This window comes from Ornithodoros turicata, chromosome 2, assembly GCF_037126465.1.
Source record: "Ornithodoros turicata isolate Travis chromosome 2, ASM3712646v1, whole genome shotgun sequence".
Classification (NCBI taxonomy): Eukaryota; Metazoa; Arthropoda; class Arachnida; order Ixodida; family Argasidae; genus Ornithodoros; species Ornithodoros turicata.
Genome location: NC_088202.1, coordinates 54,878,517 through 54,895,610, shown reverse-complemented (window position 1 = coordinate 54,895,610; position 17,094 = coordinate 54,878,517). Strand labels below are relative to the sequence as shown.

Genomic DNA, 17,094 nt, shown 5'->3' with positions numbered 1-17,094 from the left:
GAAGTAAAATTTAAAAGTTAGGATGCTTACTTCTTTAATTAGTGAGCGTATGCAAATGAGCCACTCACAACTCAGTTCATGGCCGATGTCCCAATGACATTTATCGAAGATATTTTTTTTTATTTTTTTATTGTGTGTTAGCGCCGCGAAGCAACTGTGGCTATGAGCAGCGTACAGATGTGGACAGACGGAGAGAGGACAGCAGGAAGGAGTGGGGGACAGAGGGATTAGTATGCGTCCTGGGCCGATTTCAGGGGGAACTATGCCGACATTCGACAGGAAGGTCTTCGGAAAACCCAGGAAAAACCTCAGACAGCACAGCCGGTGGTAGGATTCGAACCCACCACCTCCCAGTCTACAGCACGGCCTTACGACCAACGAGCGGACGCCTTAGCCCACTCGGCCATGCCGCTGGTATTTACCAAAGAGAAATTTCTTCCATGGCGTCATCTGTTCACGAATTATTCAGCCGGCGTTCTCCATGGAGCACCCGGTATAACGTAGCATTCCAATGCCCGCAGCTGCCTCATGATGGCCTCACCGAACAAACATGCCTGGAGCTATGAGAAGGGGAGGAGTCACGTTGAATATTGCACGATGAACAGCACTGGGAACGGGACCGAGAGAAGAGACGACAGGACAAGTGCTAAGACAGGACCTAGCACTCGTGTTGTCGTCTTTTCTCTCTGTCCCGTTCCCAGTGCTAGTCCATCATACAAGATCAACACCAACAAGCCCGTTTTTTTTACTTTGATGTCGCGTTGAATACCCTGCCGTAAACGCTCCTGTGCTCACGGACAGCTCTATCGTCCGAACCAGAGACCGCAGGCGCAGACTACAGCACAGGTATTTCCACGGGGGGGGGGGGGGGGGGGGGGGGGTTCGCGCTATAATGCTATTGCTTTGGAATCTACTTGCCCGAAAAAGATTTTGGCTGACGGTATTCACCTTCTGGGAACTTTTGCAGGACTTAGGCCTGCTTTAGTTCGCTTTGTTTCGCGGGAAGATAATTTTCTGTATTCAACCAAGTTGCCAAACTAAGGTAACGTTTTGGTGCCGTTAATATGCACAGTAATATGCCGTTAATATGCACGTAGGAAACGTCCAAAGTCATTAAAAGCACACATTCCCAAAGTGCATTGGTACAGTAAAAAAAAAAAAAAAAAAAGTACGATAATCGTGGTTTTGAGACGCGCTGATTGCTGGCACAGCGTCACGGTAGCGGCTGCCGCAGATGATGACACCTCCGTGTGACCACGTTTTGGTGTCTGTTTTCTATTCGCCTCTCCAGCTGGCTGCTCGCCACCTAGCGGATCCCGGCAGAAGCACTCAATGAATGATAGTAACAGCAGACGACAGGTATATTTCGCGCTGACCCAAAACTGCCCCAACGTCCCTTCGTATCCCATGGGGTTTCCCGGCTTACAGAACTCAAACAGGAACAGCACTGCTCAATTCCGCAGCGCTAAAGTACAGCGGAGAAGAATATTCGATGTCGGGAAGGGGAAGAGGAAAAAGATACTATCACAGGAGCGGCGTGGACGAAAGCAACGAAGACAGCAGGAAACCACGAGCGAGTTCTTTGTACAATTTTTGAGGCGTTTCTCGCGGAAGAAGGCACGAAGCAGGGCGCTTTATTCCATAGAGTTAATATAGGAAGACTAGAAAACGTACTTGGCGCGCCGTCAATGGGATTCTCCTATCCCCGAGCGTGACCGCCCGGACGCAGCCATCCGTTGGTCATGGACAGTGTTAGTGGACGAATTTCCGCTGCCTACAGCGTAGCTGCTCTGGTTGTTGCCAACCCTGTGCGGTCACGTGGGATAACAAACGGGGAAACGAGCCGATGGAGGGAACGACGTCCAGCGTAGGAAGCGAGGGATGCCTGGTAATTGCGTTGAGTACGTACGAAACTTCTGGATACGTGCAGAATTGAGTAGTGTTATCGGAATCACAACGTAAACATCATATCAAACGTGAATCATATTTTATCTATGAGATTACTTGGGACACCGCCAACCCTTTGCTTTCCACCAACACAGATGAAGATGTTTACTGCGTATGATGTGTGGAAGCGGCGTTTGTATGCTTTGCGAACGAAATCAATAAGTCGTTACCCATTGTAACAAATGTAGGCGTGTATTTCCGAAGACAACAATAATCCAAAGATGAATACACACAGTAAACCGTCATCTTCATGCTGCTCTGCGAACCAACGGGAACCGGAAATGGCAAAAACGAAACCATCCGCCATTCCATGCTCTGGTCTGTCGAGTTTTGTGATAATAAAGTGACGAACGAACGACAGCACACAAGTGATGTAGTGGGAAAATATTCACTGCTTATTTGTTCAACAAATACATATGAGATACCCATATAGTACGCCGAATTTAGATAGCAAGTGATTAATTTAGGAAAACGAGCACGTCAAGTTTAGCGGAATGGAGCAGCCAACGGAAGGCAACGCCTTCCATGACCAATGGATGGTAGCTTCCTTGTGGTCACGCTTTTTTGAGCGAGTCCGACCCCCCTGCTTTATTCATCGGCAATCATTTTTTTCTCCGCCATCTTGAAGACGACGCGAGCGCCTCTATAGGTATGTTCTTTTTTTTTTTAGAAGAAAAACGATGGGTAATAGCAAAGACAGCTATCGACCGAGTTGTTCTGTTTGGTACGCCTGCTTCTCTGTGACTTAGCTCCACCGCAATTCAGGCACAGATTGAAACAAAGTGGTTGCGCTATGACTAGCTCTGTCTTCAGCAACAGAGAAAAGATAAACACGATTTTGACTTTAGGAGCGGCTAGGACGGAATCTGAGAAGGCAACCGAGAAATACGCGGAGTGGTTTCCCGGTGATAAAGTGCCCACGTTTATGACAATACGGCATACCTATACGGCCGTCTCACTAAAGTTGGTAAATTTCATTCGGGCAAGACGAAAATATATCATGTGGGTACATCTGCAGAAGATGAAATAGCCGTTACCACACCGGGAAGAAGCGCCGAAAACCCACATGTCAGCGTACGCTAGGCTGTCAACAAAAAAAAAAAAAAAAAAAAGAAGAAAAGAAAAGAAAAAGAAAGGAATGGCCAGTTCTCGCATCTCCAGGACACTACGGGACGGGACCGTAACTGTACCATCCGTACCAGGCCTTGTGTGCTGCAGACTTTCCTAGTCGTCCAGACTTCTCTAATACATGTCTGGATTCTGCATCTAAACAACGAGATCACAAACTTCTCGGTCATGGAGCCCTGAAATAATGAGGCGAACTCTACTAGGAGTCCACAAGTCAATACGCACAGGCGCACTTCTGGAGCACAAGTAATTTACGCTGGCTACGGCTGGCAAGAAATCGACCGGCCTCGTACCGTCGACCACTCCCATGTGATAACGACACCAGCGCATGACTCACTCAGCCAATGTCATGAACTTGTACTACAGTGAACGAGAATGTATATTATAGTTCATTATGCATGCACGTCGCAGAAGCGTATGCGTCATGTTGCGTAAGATTAAGAACCACCGTACAAGAAATTTACGTCGGCAAGATACGCTAATCTCTTGGTTTTACGCTGATGGGAACGCTCTTGTGAAGTTGCTAGCTGTCCGAGTCTGCCCTCGTCCGTTTCGCGCTGCTTCGACATATTTCGAGTCAACCAGCACGCTCTACATCCTCTTGCAGTCGTGTAGCAGCTCCCCAGTGGCGCAATTGGTTAGCGCACGGTACTTATATGGCAGTAGCCGTGAGCAATGCCGGGGTTGTGAGTTCGAGCCTCACCTGGGGAAGTTTTTATTTAAGATATTAAAAAATAACTAATAATAAAAAAATAATAAAATAAAATATAAAATAAAATAAAAAATAATAAATAAAATAAAAATTCGAAATCGCGTTATCGCAAGTTTTTGAAAACGGCTCTAGAACACGACTGCCCAAGCCTAGAAGTATTGTGGGCTGCGACGGACAGACAAGTGGTGAATACTCTTCATAGTGCACTTCGAGAGAAAAACACAATCAAAAATCAAAACAGAGTACGTGTGAGGGAGGTACAGGCATGATTTACACGGCAGAGTAAACTGACACACAGTCGTGACAGTCTTGAAAAAAAGAAAAAAGAAAGAAAACCAGCTCACCATAGACAATGAAAGGAAAGGAAAGGAAAGGAAAGGGAGGATCGGATGTAAGCTTACATAACTTCGCTTCGACACTACGTATGAAATTGAGATTTAAGGAATCTGGCGGGAGTTAGTTGGATACCCTTGGGATGTAATACTCTCGCTGCCCTTTGCCGTAGCTTGTAAAGATGCGCGCGGTTATACAAATCATGTCCATGTCCTCATGGATTTCCTTGGGTGTCACACCTTTCTTTTGCAAATACTTTATGACTGCTCGGGTCTCTTGTTTTGTCCATTTTTAGATTTATCGCACTTCCCTTCACCTTTGTATGGGCCTCACCTGCACACAAATTAAAACAGAAATCTGTATTATTTTTTTCTATTTTTATAACAAGTAGTAGTGTGTTACAATGACAAAAATGTTCAGCTATGGCTTCTTTCTGGGTGAGGCTTACAACTTTTTGAACGACCCTCGTAAATATAAATGAGCGTGTCGCAGCTGACGAGACAACAAAAAATACAACTGTACACTTGCGTCTACTAAACACCACTGCAAAATAGATCACAGTACCTGAAAACACCTTTGATGCTGTTTCCGAACACCTTACAAAAGGGTGTTATTTCAGAAAAATGCCCTTCCACTGAGTGCTAGTAATAATAAATGGAAGTGAGTCAGCATGTGTGGCGACATGCCGCATTTCAATCTTTTGACGCTTTTGACGTGCAACTCCGAGACGCACGGTGCTGGAAGCCCACGATCTCATGAGTTCAGCAAGCCAACACGTTACGGACTGAGCTACCCAGGCCGGTTTGGGTGCTGCAGATTATTGGATACGCATTTAGGTGCTACTGGCAAATTGGTACGAAATTATCAGGAAAATAGCGAGTAAGCAGGCCAGCACACGTGAACTTGTTAATATAAATTTATTGTCTTCATCCATAACGGAGCCCTGAGACTGAGGGGACACAAACGACACAGTCTGTGTCGTTCGCTTATGTGTCCCCTCAATATCTGGGTAGTGTTATCGATGTTCGCCGCCATCAGCTCGCCTGTTTCCTCATTGCTCTATCAGATATTTTGTTATTTTTTAAATGGACTAAATTAAATTAAATTAAATTAAAAATTCTATTGCGGGGACACGTGCTGGTCTGTCCCGCTTCCGCAGGCAGACCACTTCAAAATGGTGAGGGTGTTGAATGCAGAGGGGATGGGGAATATGTTTAATAGAATGAAGGGAAAGAAAAATGGAAATGTCAGCCAACCTAATTGCGGCTTGCTATTCTAGAAAAGAAACTCAATATAAACAAAGAAGAAAGAAAGAAAAGGAAAAAGTAAGGAAAAATAAATAAAAACAGTTAGTGCAGCACATGCACGACATGGCACAAGGAAGCCCAGTCAGAGGGCAGACACAAGGCCCCGGTCTTTCAGGAAGCGGAGCAGTGCTGTGGTGACGGCCCACTGGGTAGGCCGAGGGACGGGACCAAGGATGGTGGCCATGGACATTGTGTTGCACACAAGCTGCATTAGACGGCGACGGAGCGCTTGCCGTTTGGGAATATATTGCCGGCAGGTGCGGAAGATAATGCGGAATGCCGGCCACCTCGCCACAACTGGAACCCAAAGGGGAGCTCTATTGACCCATTTTGCGAAGAAGCAATGGGGTGCGGGCAACGTTGAGACGGAGGCGGTGCAGCAGTGACTCCACCAGACGGCTGCAGCGACACGCAAAAAAGAAGGCAACCGAGGGGTCGATGGACTGCACGTGACTGCTGTAGGCGGCGGCTAAAGATCTAAATGCTTGGGCACGGGCGGCACACCGTTGACGAATTGGTAAATGGCACCGAAAGTGTAAGGGGAAGATGTGCAGTGTGATGTGAGTAGCAGTTATGGCAGCCCGTCTTGCAGCCACGTCTGCGCGTGTCTGCCCGGTCAGGCCTACATGACCGGGCACCTATTGGAGGGGCAAAACGTGACCATTGGCGCGGAGCCTGTTGAACGTCTGCAGGATCAGGCTGGGTATATCCTGTATGAAGTTGGGGCGAGAAGGTATCAAGCGGAGGAGGGACGCCTTGCTGCCGGTGATGACGACCCCTTTCCCAGATGGCAAATCAGAAATGTATTCAAGGGCGGTAAGTATGCGGAAGTGTTCAGCCTCGGTGGACGACATGGGGTACGGCAGTTTGCCTGTTCATGGTCTGTATCGTAGGCATCGGTGAAGATTTTTTCGCGGATAGGGATGAGTAGAGGTGAGGTGGACCAAAGCTTGTTGTTGAGCTACCGCAGGGCTAATCGCCTGTTTACGGAGAAGGTCCTGTATAATAGCGTGAATGCGAGGCCGTTCTAAGGTCCACATTGCTGGCACAAAGGAAGGGGCAGGTGTCAAGGATGGAAAACAGTCTTTTAGGCGGGCAACTGCATTGGCGAAAGCGGACGCAGGGCAGCTCACAGCAATGCGACGAAGGGGATAAAAAGTTGCGTCAGACAGCGGGCGTAGAGGCGGAGGATGGGTGAGTCCCGCAGGATGGGGATAGGCAGCTCCCGAGCTGCGGTGAGTACAGAAAATGTCTCAATTGTTCGAGGGACTCCAAGACAGATACGGAGACTGCGGGCTTGGAGGTTCAGCAGTTCCCGTTCTTGGGTGCAGCTGAGGGCATGAAGGATCAGGAGGCTGTATCGCAACGTGCCCAAAAGAAGAGCCGTATGAACCCGGTGGAGGTCCTGGCAGGTCCTGGTGGTCCCCGGGAAGGACATGGGATACGTTTGAGGACATTCACCTGTCTGGGGGCTTTCGTAACAAGCGTCTTCACGTGAGAGAGCCATGTGAGGCCTCGGTCAATTGTGAAGCCTAGGTAACGGCAGGTTTTGGCAGATTGGATAATACACCCTCCAGAAAGGGTCTATTATCCTGGAGTGTCACACTGCAAGAATGACGCGAGAATCGCTAAAACAGTGCTAAAAACAATAAGGACAACACAGGACGGACGCACTGTTCCTGCACTGTGTTGTCCTTACTGTTTTGAGCACTGTTTTAGCGATTTTATCATGTATGACCAACAGGCCTAAATTAGTACTTTATAACACCAGAATGCAAAAAAAAAAACAGCTATATTTAAACGAACACAATTGCTCGTACATATACACTGACTAGCATGTCTCATAATTGAAACCAGACCAGCTGAAAAAAGGAAAATGTTGGAGGCCAATAATCTTCCATTCTTATGTCTAACAGATACATAACATGTGAGAGTTTTTCTGAATGGTGAACGGTTTCTCTACGATGAAAAGTGTATTGAGTGAGGAGCTGTAGTGTGTAGTGTACGGAATATAATCTTTTAGGCTTCGTGCAAAACATTTGAGCGGTTTCTATACATAGGTATGTTATAAACAAACAACAACAGCACGTGGGATCATTGCTGACTGCAATCGCCAGCACTCCTCAGACGACTGCACTGGAGACCAAGGCTTGAGTTCAGAGCTGGAGGTAATTCCATCAAAAAGACAAATTATGACAATGTAAGCTGGCTTAGTGAACTCATGCTGTGGCGTCCCACAGCGGCGTAGGTTGCAGATCTGTGTACGGCTCCGACGCTTCAACGCAACTATCGTGTGCGTCCGCACTGATCTTATCGCTACGAGGTCGCTGTCTTTCGCTGCGTCGGGCGGACGCTGATGCTCAAATTGCTACTGCCCATTCGCACTTACTTTCCGGAGCGTTTTGCATAAGCGTTTGTATTACTTTATTTCTATGTTTGCCTGTCAGAGGCAAGAGAGCATGCTGTAAAGGTAACCATAGGGTAACTTTGCGTCTATGTTGCAACCGCGCCTGCCACATACTTATGCACGGCTTTTTAGTTTTTAAGTATAGATGATTTTGACCAGGCACTAGTGCGTATGCGGATTGATTTTGCCAAATTGCTTATGTCACCCGTGCACTTAGTTTTATTAATACATGTCGCAGTAATTTATGTCAGCTGCAACCATGACCATCTCTATAATGTACGACCATAACACACGCCCGTTCACGTATGGGACTTCCGTCCGCGGCTCGAGGAGCGGAAGTGACGTATTTACGCATGGAGCGCCCGCCAGGGGCGCCACTTGCCGTACTCACAACAGGTGGGTCAAGCTGCCTTTAAACCAGCGTCAAACAGCGGAGGCTGCCATCTTGTGGAACGCAGTTGCTAGACCCGGAAACCCGAAGTTCGCCCGTTACGGTGGCACAAAACGCCGCTGTTGTCTTTTTGTCATATTTGCTTAAACAAACGAATTTATTGAAAAATGATGCAGTAAACGGGTAAAAATTAGTAATAACTAACCGATGTTGTCTTTGACATTCTTAGACATTCTTAGCGATTGTTGTAACGCTCCCATTGTAGCGCATGCACAAGCTAGAATGACAGTTTCGGTTTCGTGGTTGCGGGGCTCGGGGCTCGGGGCTTGCGTGGTTGCGGGGTTTTCTGTAATTGTGAAGGGGCTCGTTATTTTATTCCTCCCATTCCATCCAGCGATGGGGTAGAGTATCGCCTGTGGCGATGAAACTCCCCACTCTCCATGGTCGAAAATAAAGTTGTTGTTGTTATATGCAGGCACATCTGGAACTACATGTTGAGCGAAAATCTTTCTGAAATGTTTTTGATATCTTTGCAAAGGAGGGGGAGGATGGAACGTTAAACACTTCGCATCACAATACTGCTAAGGGTAAAACCTAATTGATAAATGCAGACATCCAAAGATCACGAAATGTGGACCACACTTCGATTGCATAATCCTGATGTAAAGCCTCCATGGACCAGGGGGGAAGGCATAGCAAAAAACAAGAAAAACAGTCGACATCTACCAAAATGTTACAGATCAATGAATTGATGCTTCCTCTTTTCCTCTATCGTGATTACTCAAGCAGCTCATTTCTAAGGTACAGCAAACAGGTACAGGTACGTGCGAAATCTGCAGAAAAATCGTGGAAGCCATACTCAGCTTAAAAAATAGACAGAGCAACGAAAACTTCGACCTCCGTGCATCAGAATAGGGCAACATGGCGGAGCAGGAGAGTTGTGTTCAAGTACCGCTAGGGGAGCTATCGGTGCAGAAATCAAAACGATGTCCCACATGGATGCTCATCGGTAGTACCCCTAGCGGTGCCTGCAGATAACTCTCCTGAGACCACCATGCACTACCATGCACTCTCATGACCGCCCTATTCTAATGCATGGAAGCCGATGTTTTCGCGCTCTGTTTATTTTTTTACGCTGAGTATGGTTTGCAGGATTTTTTGTAGCTTTCGCACGCATAAATACGCCATCGTACGCCACCGGAAGTTCCTCGGGTAAGTAGACAACGAGTCACATGTAAAAATGCGGGTCATGTTTTTTTGCACACACCCTGTATATTTGCGAATAAATCCAGTCTACGACTATCATACACTGTGTGGTATTATTCCACAACTCAGTCGCAAAAATATTTGTAGTTACGAATAGCGTTTGAAACAATTTCCACAGGCAAATCTTCGCAACATAGCTTTCAGGGTCGTCGCAGAAGAAAATTGTTTCACAAAGCACTTGTGACAGAAAACATTCTTCACTTGCGAAAGCGAAAACGAAGCTGCCTACTTCAAGCACTGCCGTTCATTGGCAATCACAAAACATAATCTGCGCACTAACGAAGAAGTATTTTAGCCAATATACGCAGGACGACGGGTATGAATGCACAAATGTAGTCACTTCTTCGCACAATGTCGTCGTAGAGTTACGCTGGGCACCTTCTTCATCATCCAAAGCAGCCTCAGCTGGCTGGCGAGCATCACAATATTTAACGAACATCACAGTCCACAGACACAACTGGACAGAACGCACAGGATCGTACGTCCGCAGTGATTGGAAATACCGTGAACACATCCACACACCCATTGAGGAGCGACGGCAGCCATAACTCACGCTGGTTTGGATACGGATTGAAGTGGCTATTTTGAAAAATAGTATGCTCGGTGCACATTGTTTGCAGAAATTTCTACTTCGGTACAAATCTAGGTGGCAGATTTTGCGATGTTCGCACCGTCCCACAAGATAGCGATCCCCGTTGGGGAATGGGCCGAAATACATGGCAAGGTGGCGATTTTGACCCATCTGACTCACAAGAGCGCCTGTTGTAGCTCAGCTGCGTGCAATATGAGTGGTCCTTGCTGTTAATTCTTCGTGCGTACGTGTTTGTGTATTCTCGCAGGTTCTCTGAGCATGTAGAACTAAGAGCAACAACAACTTTATTTTCACAAGGAGAGTGGGGAGGTTCATCGCCAGAGGCGATACTCTACCCCATTGCTGGTGGGGATGTGGGGTATAAAATACAGAGCCCCCTCACAATAACGATCGGAGTCCGATGGTGTCCAGAAATGTCAAAAGGGCTTTGAGCGCTGAACGTTGCTGAGCTGGATTGGGCAAGGGACCAAGCAATTTCGAGAGGGAGAAGGGGCGAGAGTCCAGCTGACGAAGAGACTCGGACAGTGAGGTCCGGGAAGGTTGGTAGTGAGGGCAATGAAAAAGAATGTGCTCCAGATCCTCTACAGCACCAAAGTGGCAGCAGGTGGGACAGTCAACTTGTCTCAAGCGGTAACGCCACTGAGCTGTAAAGGCCACATCGAGTCGCATTCGGTGGATTAATGCAGCATCTTCACGAGAGGTGTTTCGTGGCATGCGGAAAGCGAGCGTTGGATCAACTATGCTCAACATAGATTGGGGGAGAATGTCGGTTGTCCATTGGTGGGAAGCCAGGGGTGTCACGAGGCGTCGCAGAATGGAACGACGGTCCCCTCTCAGCAGAACAATACTGGTCCGTTCCCGATACGAGAGTGCTGCTACTGCGGCGCTGTCGGCCTGCTCATTTCCCACGACACCACAATGGGCTGGAACCCACTGGAGAACTAGCCTGTGGCCTGCTGCGTAGACAGTTTGGTAAGCCATTAACACATCTGTGACCAGGGGTGCGGATGGGCCTCGTATGCCGGAATTTTCAATAGCGTGAAGTGCAGATTTGGAGTCTGTGAAAACTGCCCATGCCCGCGGGGTAAAGTCAGCGATGTGTTGTATAAAGAAAAGGATAGCATAGAGTTCCGCAGCTGTTGAGGAGGTTGGATGTGAAAGGCGTCGTCCTTGCACTACGCCTTCGGATGGTATGACGAATGCTGAGGCGGACTTGTTGTTTCGGGATGCGCCGTCTGTATATGCTGCCGTGAACGTAGAAAACTTCTCGTCTATCGTCTACCAAAGCATGAAAATGGACTCGAAGGACTTGAGAGGGAACCTGATCTCTTCTTTCCAGAAGGCTCGGAAGGCTTACGAAAGTCGGCGGTACCGGCAGAGACCAGGGGGCCTACGGCGGTATAATGTCCTTAGCTATGAAGCCAGTGAGAGTCTGGCGTGTCCTCTGCGCTACTTGATAGAAGTCGCTTTCAGGGTGGTATCGAATTTTCCTGAGGAGCGGGTGACGGGGAATGTGACCTCGCAAACGTAGGAAGTGCCGAGCCGTTTCACGTTCACGTAGAACCTCAACCGGTAGTTCACCAGCTTCAGCCAGGACTTGCCCTGTTTCAGCCATTCTCGGAACTCCGAGGCAGCGACGAAGGCTTCGAGCAAACAGGGACCGAAGAGTATTTAATGATGTCCTTGATATCCTGTGCAGGATAGGAAGGCTGTAAAGCACAGTCGCCCTCACCAAAGCCGCGTGAACTGCGAGCAGGAAACGCTGATCACAGCCCCATCCTGAGCCAGAAAGATGTTGAATTGCGGGGAGCCATCGCTGCACTTTAGTTTCAAGGTGTTTAATCTGGCGAGCCCAGCGAAAGTCCGAGTCGATTACCACGCCAAGGAAGCGGTGCAAGCGGACCGGCTCAAGCTTCTTGACACCAACCCAAAGAGGGAAATTGGTCATAGCTTTGCGCGTGAAAGGGAGCTCGACGCACTTTTCGGGGGAAAGGTCCATCCCAAGGTGCGTGAGGTACGTGTGGACATTATTTAAAGCGAGCTGCAGGCGGCGCTGTGTGGCTGGGCGTGATTTTCCTACTGTCCAAAGGGCGACGTCATCGGCATACACGGAAAAGGACACTTTGCGAGGAATTACTGATTGTAGGCCGGCCATCACCACGTTAAAGAGTGTCGGACTCAGGATACTTCCTTGGGGGACTCCTTGAGGAACAGGATGCTGAAGGCTTTTGCCTTGGGACGTACGGACAGCGACAGTTAGGTCCGTAAGGAAGCCTTGGAGCCAGATGAAGAGGCGACCGGATACCCCAAACGAGAGCAAGGCGTGCAGCAAGCAAATGTGCGAGACGGTATCACATGCGCGCTTGATGTCGAGGAAAGCCGATCGGACAATCCGCCGATGGGCAGGAGCATGTTGGACTGTAGAGACTAGGTCGAGAACTGGATCCATGGAGCTTCGGTGGCGACGAAATCCAGCCATTTCTTGAGGGAACGCACGTTGTTTTTCGAGCGACCAGTCGAGTCGGTGCAAAACCAATCTTTCCATCAGTTTTCCCATACAGCTTGTCCGGCTCACAGGGCGAAAGGAGAATAGGGCATTTGGGGGCTTGCCTGGTTTCAAGATGGGAACAACCAATGCCTCCTTCCAGGTAGGTGGTAAAGATCCTTGTTGCCAAGATGTATTATACACATGAAGGATAGCTTGGAGTGACTGCCCGTCAAGGTTTCGTAGTGCGGCATAGGTGATCTTATCGGGCCCCGGGGACTAGAGCTAAGAGTTGTGAAACTAAATACTCAGAAACGGGCTGTGCTCCGAAGCGTAAGGTGGCATGTAAAACTGTAAAACTCGCGTGCTATGTGCCGTACATCGTAGGTATAAACTTGGCAGCAGCACCTTCTGTGTCGGACCAGTTACCAGATTGTTATATGCAAGCGCGTTCACAACTTACGTTTCGCGTGAGAGGCGTTCCGTGTTAACATACAGATTAGTTACAGAGGATGGGTGAATGCGACCGTACAAAGAAATTGTGTGCTCCTGGCAAAGAAGTGACTGACAACTGTTACGACGTCCAAAAGAATTCGTTGTATAAGCAAGCACTTGTTTTGAATCAGCAGTTACTTGTTTTGTTTTCCTACTTATTGGTCCCTTTTTATGCTTATTTTTAGTTTTTTTGCGGTCTGCCACTACAATGCTCTGCTAACCTTCATTATGCTGTCCAGATAGATGCCACATTGAGAACTTTTCTTGATGATTGCTTTCCTGCGACGCTATACCTTGTGGTGCCTGTTTCTTTGTGTTCCCTTTGCACTCGTGAGAGATGCAAGGCCGCTAAACTTCGTGATCACTAACGTCGCCTGTATATCGTCACCTCCTGGAGGCGACGTTGGCCTCGCAACGTCAGGAGAAGATGGGACGTCCTGCTTACTGGTTTAAGAAGAGAACCCCCTCTTACTCCCACCTTCCAGTGGATGCCTGGTGAGACGACGTCGCGGGGTCGTCACTGCAGGTTGCTTGTTTTGGGGGTATTCTTCAAACACCGTAGGTACCGTAGCTACCTTGCCACTTCGGAGAAAGTCCTCGGCTTTGAAAGGCCGAGAACATACCGTCGAGTAGTCTCTCACAGGTCATGGTTCATTCGTTCTTTCAGAGAGAGATGCGTAAAAGGTACGCAGCTATTATATGAAACCATTTAGGGTACACCTGTATGAAATGAAACAATCTCAATCCAGTTACCTGGGTCAGGACCCCGCGATATATTTCCAGCCACTTCTCCCGAAAGGCAGCATTGGAGGGGAACTCGTGGAAGGAAATATTCGGGTCCGACACTGCTTTCTTCGGCTTGCAAATCGGGACGGTGCAGCACACCATCACGTCTCACGTCTGATAAACCATGCAGTGTAGACAAACACCTCCGACCACGTGTGAAAACCAGCGAAAACCAAACGCGAATGGCGGCAGCGAAGGTACATGCATGGCAGGCGTCGTCTGCCGAGGGGCTGAGCGAGGGGCCCGTATTCAGAGCCACAAACGTGCGGCGGCGGCTTGGCGAAACTAAATCAGCGGCGCTGGGGCTAGGTGCGAGTGTTATGATCGTGTATTAAGAGATGGTCGTGGCTGCAACACATACAACGATGAAAGAAGGAAGTCACTGAAAAGGTTATCCTGCCAGTGAGGCTTTGTATGTATTTGTCCTTTCTATGTGTTCAGTCTGAGAACATCAGTCGCCATCATGTTCACACATACAACGATGAAGTATAAGGTACCTCAACGAGTGATTTGTGCAAACTAACCTCTGTGGAGTGATCCACAAAGGGCCAGTACCCACGGGATAATACATGACATGAAAGGATTCATGATCGTAAGCTGCAACATGAGATCTAGCAGAGTGTGTACTGATTTTCTTTAGTTTTTCACACGTTCGGCGCGCAAAATCGGCTCTGATCGGTGAGTATTTCGCCCACCACCTATCGGTGGCTTTTGATGGCTACATTTTGTTGTAGAGTTGTAAGGTAGCGCCCTCTACTTCTAGTCTTGCCTTGGATACGTGCTCCCAGACGTGAGCCAATCCTGTTTGGTCTTCTTCTCGCTTACTTGTAAAAGTACCATGGGGAGAGCTGGTCGCTCTCGGTTGGAACTTGGTCATGGAATAAACGTGTTTATCAATCAGCATGCATCCAAGCCATCCGAGTTATAACATGGTGTCAGAACGTCCAAGAACCTGCCCCCATTCCTGGTAATTCAAAATGACTTCATTTCTCCAGCAAATTCCACGATTTGAAGCGACGTCAACGCCTTGTCAAGCATGGCCCGACTGGAGACACTGGTACGAAATCTACGAAAAGGCGTGCAAGTACGACGTAGAATCAGACGAAACTCGTATTGCGTTCTTTCTTCATGTGGGCGGAAAAGAGGTCACCCAACTCTATCAAACGTTGAAGTTCCCCCCGATAAAGGATGGTCAGAGCAGGACGCTTGCCAAGGTTTTGAGCACCTTCAACGAGCATTTCAAGAAGTTCGAAAATTTAACGCATGCCTCGTTTGTGTTCCACAATTTGCGTCAATCGCCCGCAGAAACTTTTAACCAGTTTTTGGTTCGTGTTAAACTCCAAGCGGAAGCTTGCAACTTCGAAGACGCATACCAACGAAACGTCAAAGACTATCTTATTCTCGGCATTAGCGACAATGCCCTTCGTGAAAGACTACTTCGAGACCCAGCTATGGACTTGGACACTGCCATTCAGCAGTGTATGTCGGCGGAGCTCTCCAAGCATCGCGCACTCGACGTGAGGAATGAGTCACAGGCGGTGGAAGTTATACAGCGTCCTGTTACGCGTCAGAACCCAGGCTTCGTTCAACAGTCTGAATGTGAGAACAGGCGACCTTGCACCAGATGTGCCATGCCCCCAGAAGCTGCCCGGCGTTTGGAAAGCAGTGTCGAAGATGCGGAATTTGGAATCATTTTGCCAACGTCTGTAGACAGCCTTCCACAAGACGACTCACTCGCCGTTCCCAACCTCCACGTCAAGTTCAGCAGCTGGATCTTCAGGACTGTGAAGACTGTTTGACCACTTCAAGAGACATTGTATCGCTCGACGTACTAACTGTGAACAGCATCTATGAGGACAGCTGGGCGGAGCTGGTTAATGTTCAAGGACATAACATACTATTTAAGTTAGACTCGGGCTCACAGGTGAACGTTCTACCAAAGAAAGAGCTGTGCCATCTGCAACAAAACTCTCTTCGACCATCTTCTGCGAACGTGGTCACCTACTCTGGTGAGAGACTCCCCATTGTAGGGGAGGTAACTGTGAAATGCACTGTCAGAAATAACATGCATGAGGTGACGTTTGTTGTAGTAGAGCTGTGTGCTAGCCCTATCTTGGGGTTAGAAGCATGCAAAAAGCTTGGACTAATCCAAAGACTAAGCTCCCTGAATAGATCCCGCGTGTCTGCAACAACTCAGCAAGATCCCTACGAATTACTAAACAGTTACACTGATGTGTTCGAAGGCACTGGACGTCTCCCAGGGGAGCACCACATCATGTTGCACGAGAATGCTGATCCTTCAATTTCACCTGCTCGGAAGATATCAATTGCACTGGAGGAGCAGTTCAAACGTGAACTACAATGAATACTGGATCAAAAGATCATTGCTAAAGTCACTGAACCAACAGACTGGTGTAGTCCCATCGTCATCATTACTAAGGAAGACGGCACTCTAAGAATCTGCATGGACCCTCGTAATCTCAACCAAGCTATCAAACGGCCGCATTACCGGATACCAACGCAGGATGAACTGTTTGTGTGGTTACATGGAAAGTCAGTGTTCAAACTGTTGGATGCGTCTCACGCCTTTCATCATCTCCAATTAGATGACGAGAGCTCCAAGCTGTGCACTTTTGCTACCCCCTATGGCCGTTTTCGGTTTTTAGTCATGCCCTATGGAGTCAGTTGTGCGCCTGAAGAGTTTCAACGAACAATGGATGAGCTCTTTCAGGGTGAATCAGACATATACCCTTACTTTGACGACCTCCTTGTCGCTTCTGCTAACCTTGACGACCATGACAAGGAACTGGCAAGAGTATTCGAAATAGCACGAAAGCACAACTTGAAGTTCAACAAAAGTAAACTTCAGCTTGTGTCTCCTGTGGTCACTTACCTCGGACATGTGACTGCCAGAGAAGGAATTAGACCTGACCCCGTCAAGGTCAAGGCTATATCCGAGTTCCCGACACCGACAAGCAAAAGTCAGTTGCAGAGATTTTTTGGGCATGGTTACACATCTCTCAAAGTCTGTCTCAAATCTATCACGTCGCACTCATCAACTACGTCAACTGTTAAAGGAATCTATAGTGTGTGGCTTTGGGACGACTCTTGTAAGACCAGCTTTGAAGACGTCAAACAACACCTCATCACCGCTCCTGTACTGCGATTTTTTGACTCTTCGAAGCCTGTTATGCTGTCAGTCGATGCCAGCTCGCAGGGGTTGGGTGCTGTTCTGCTTCAAGACA

At 48.1% G+C, this 17,094-nt stretch overlaps 1 non-coding gene across 1 annotated transcript; it reads left to right on the top strand.

Annotated features, from left to right (window-relative positions):
• The first annotated feature begins 3,694 nt into the window (after positions 1–3,694).
• On the top strand, positions 3,695–3,786 carry Trnai-uau (transfer RNA isoleucine (anticodon UAU)). The gene is given in 2 exon segments: positions 3,695–3,732; positions 3,751–3,786. It is a non-coding gene; the product is annotated as a tRNA-Ile (tRNA).
• Positions 3,787–17,094: the final 13,308 nt, after the last annotated feature.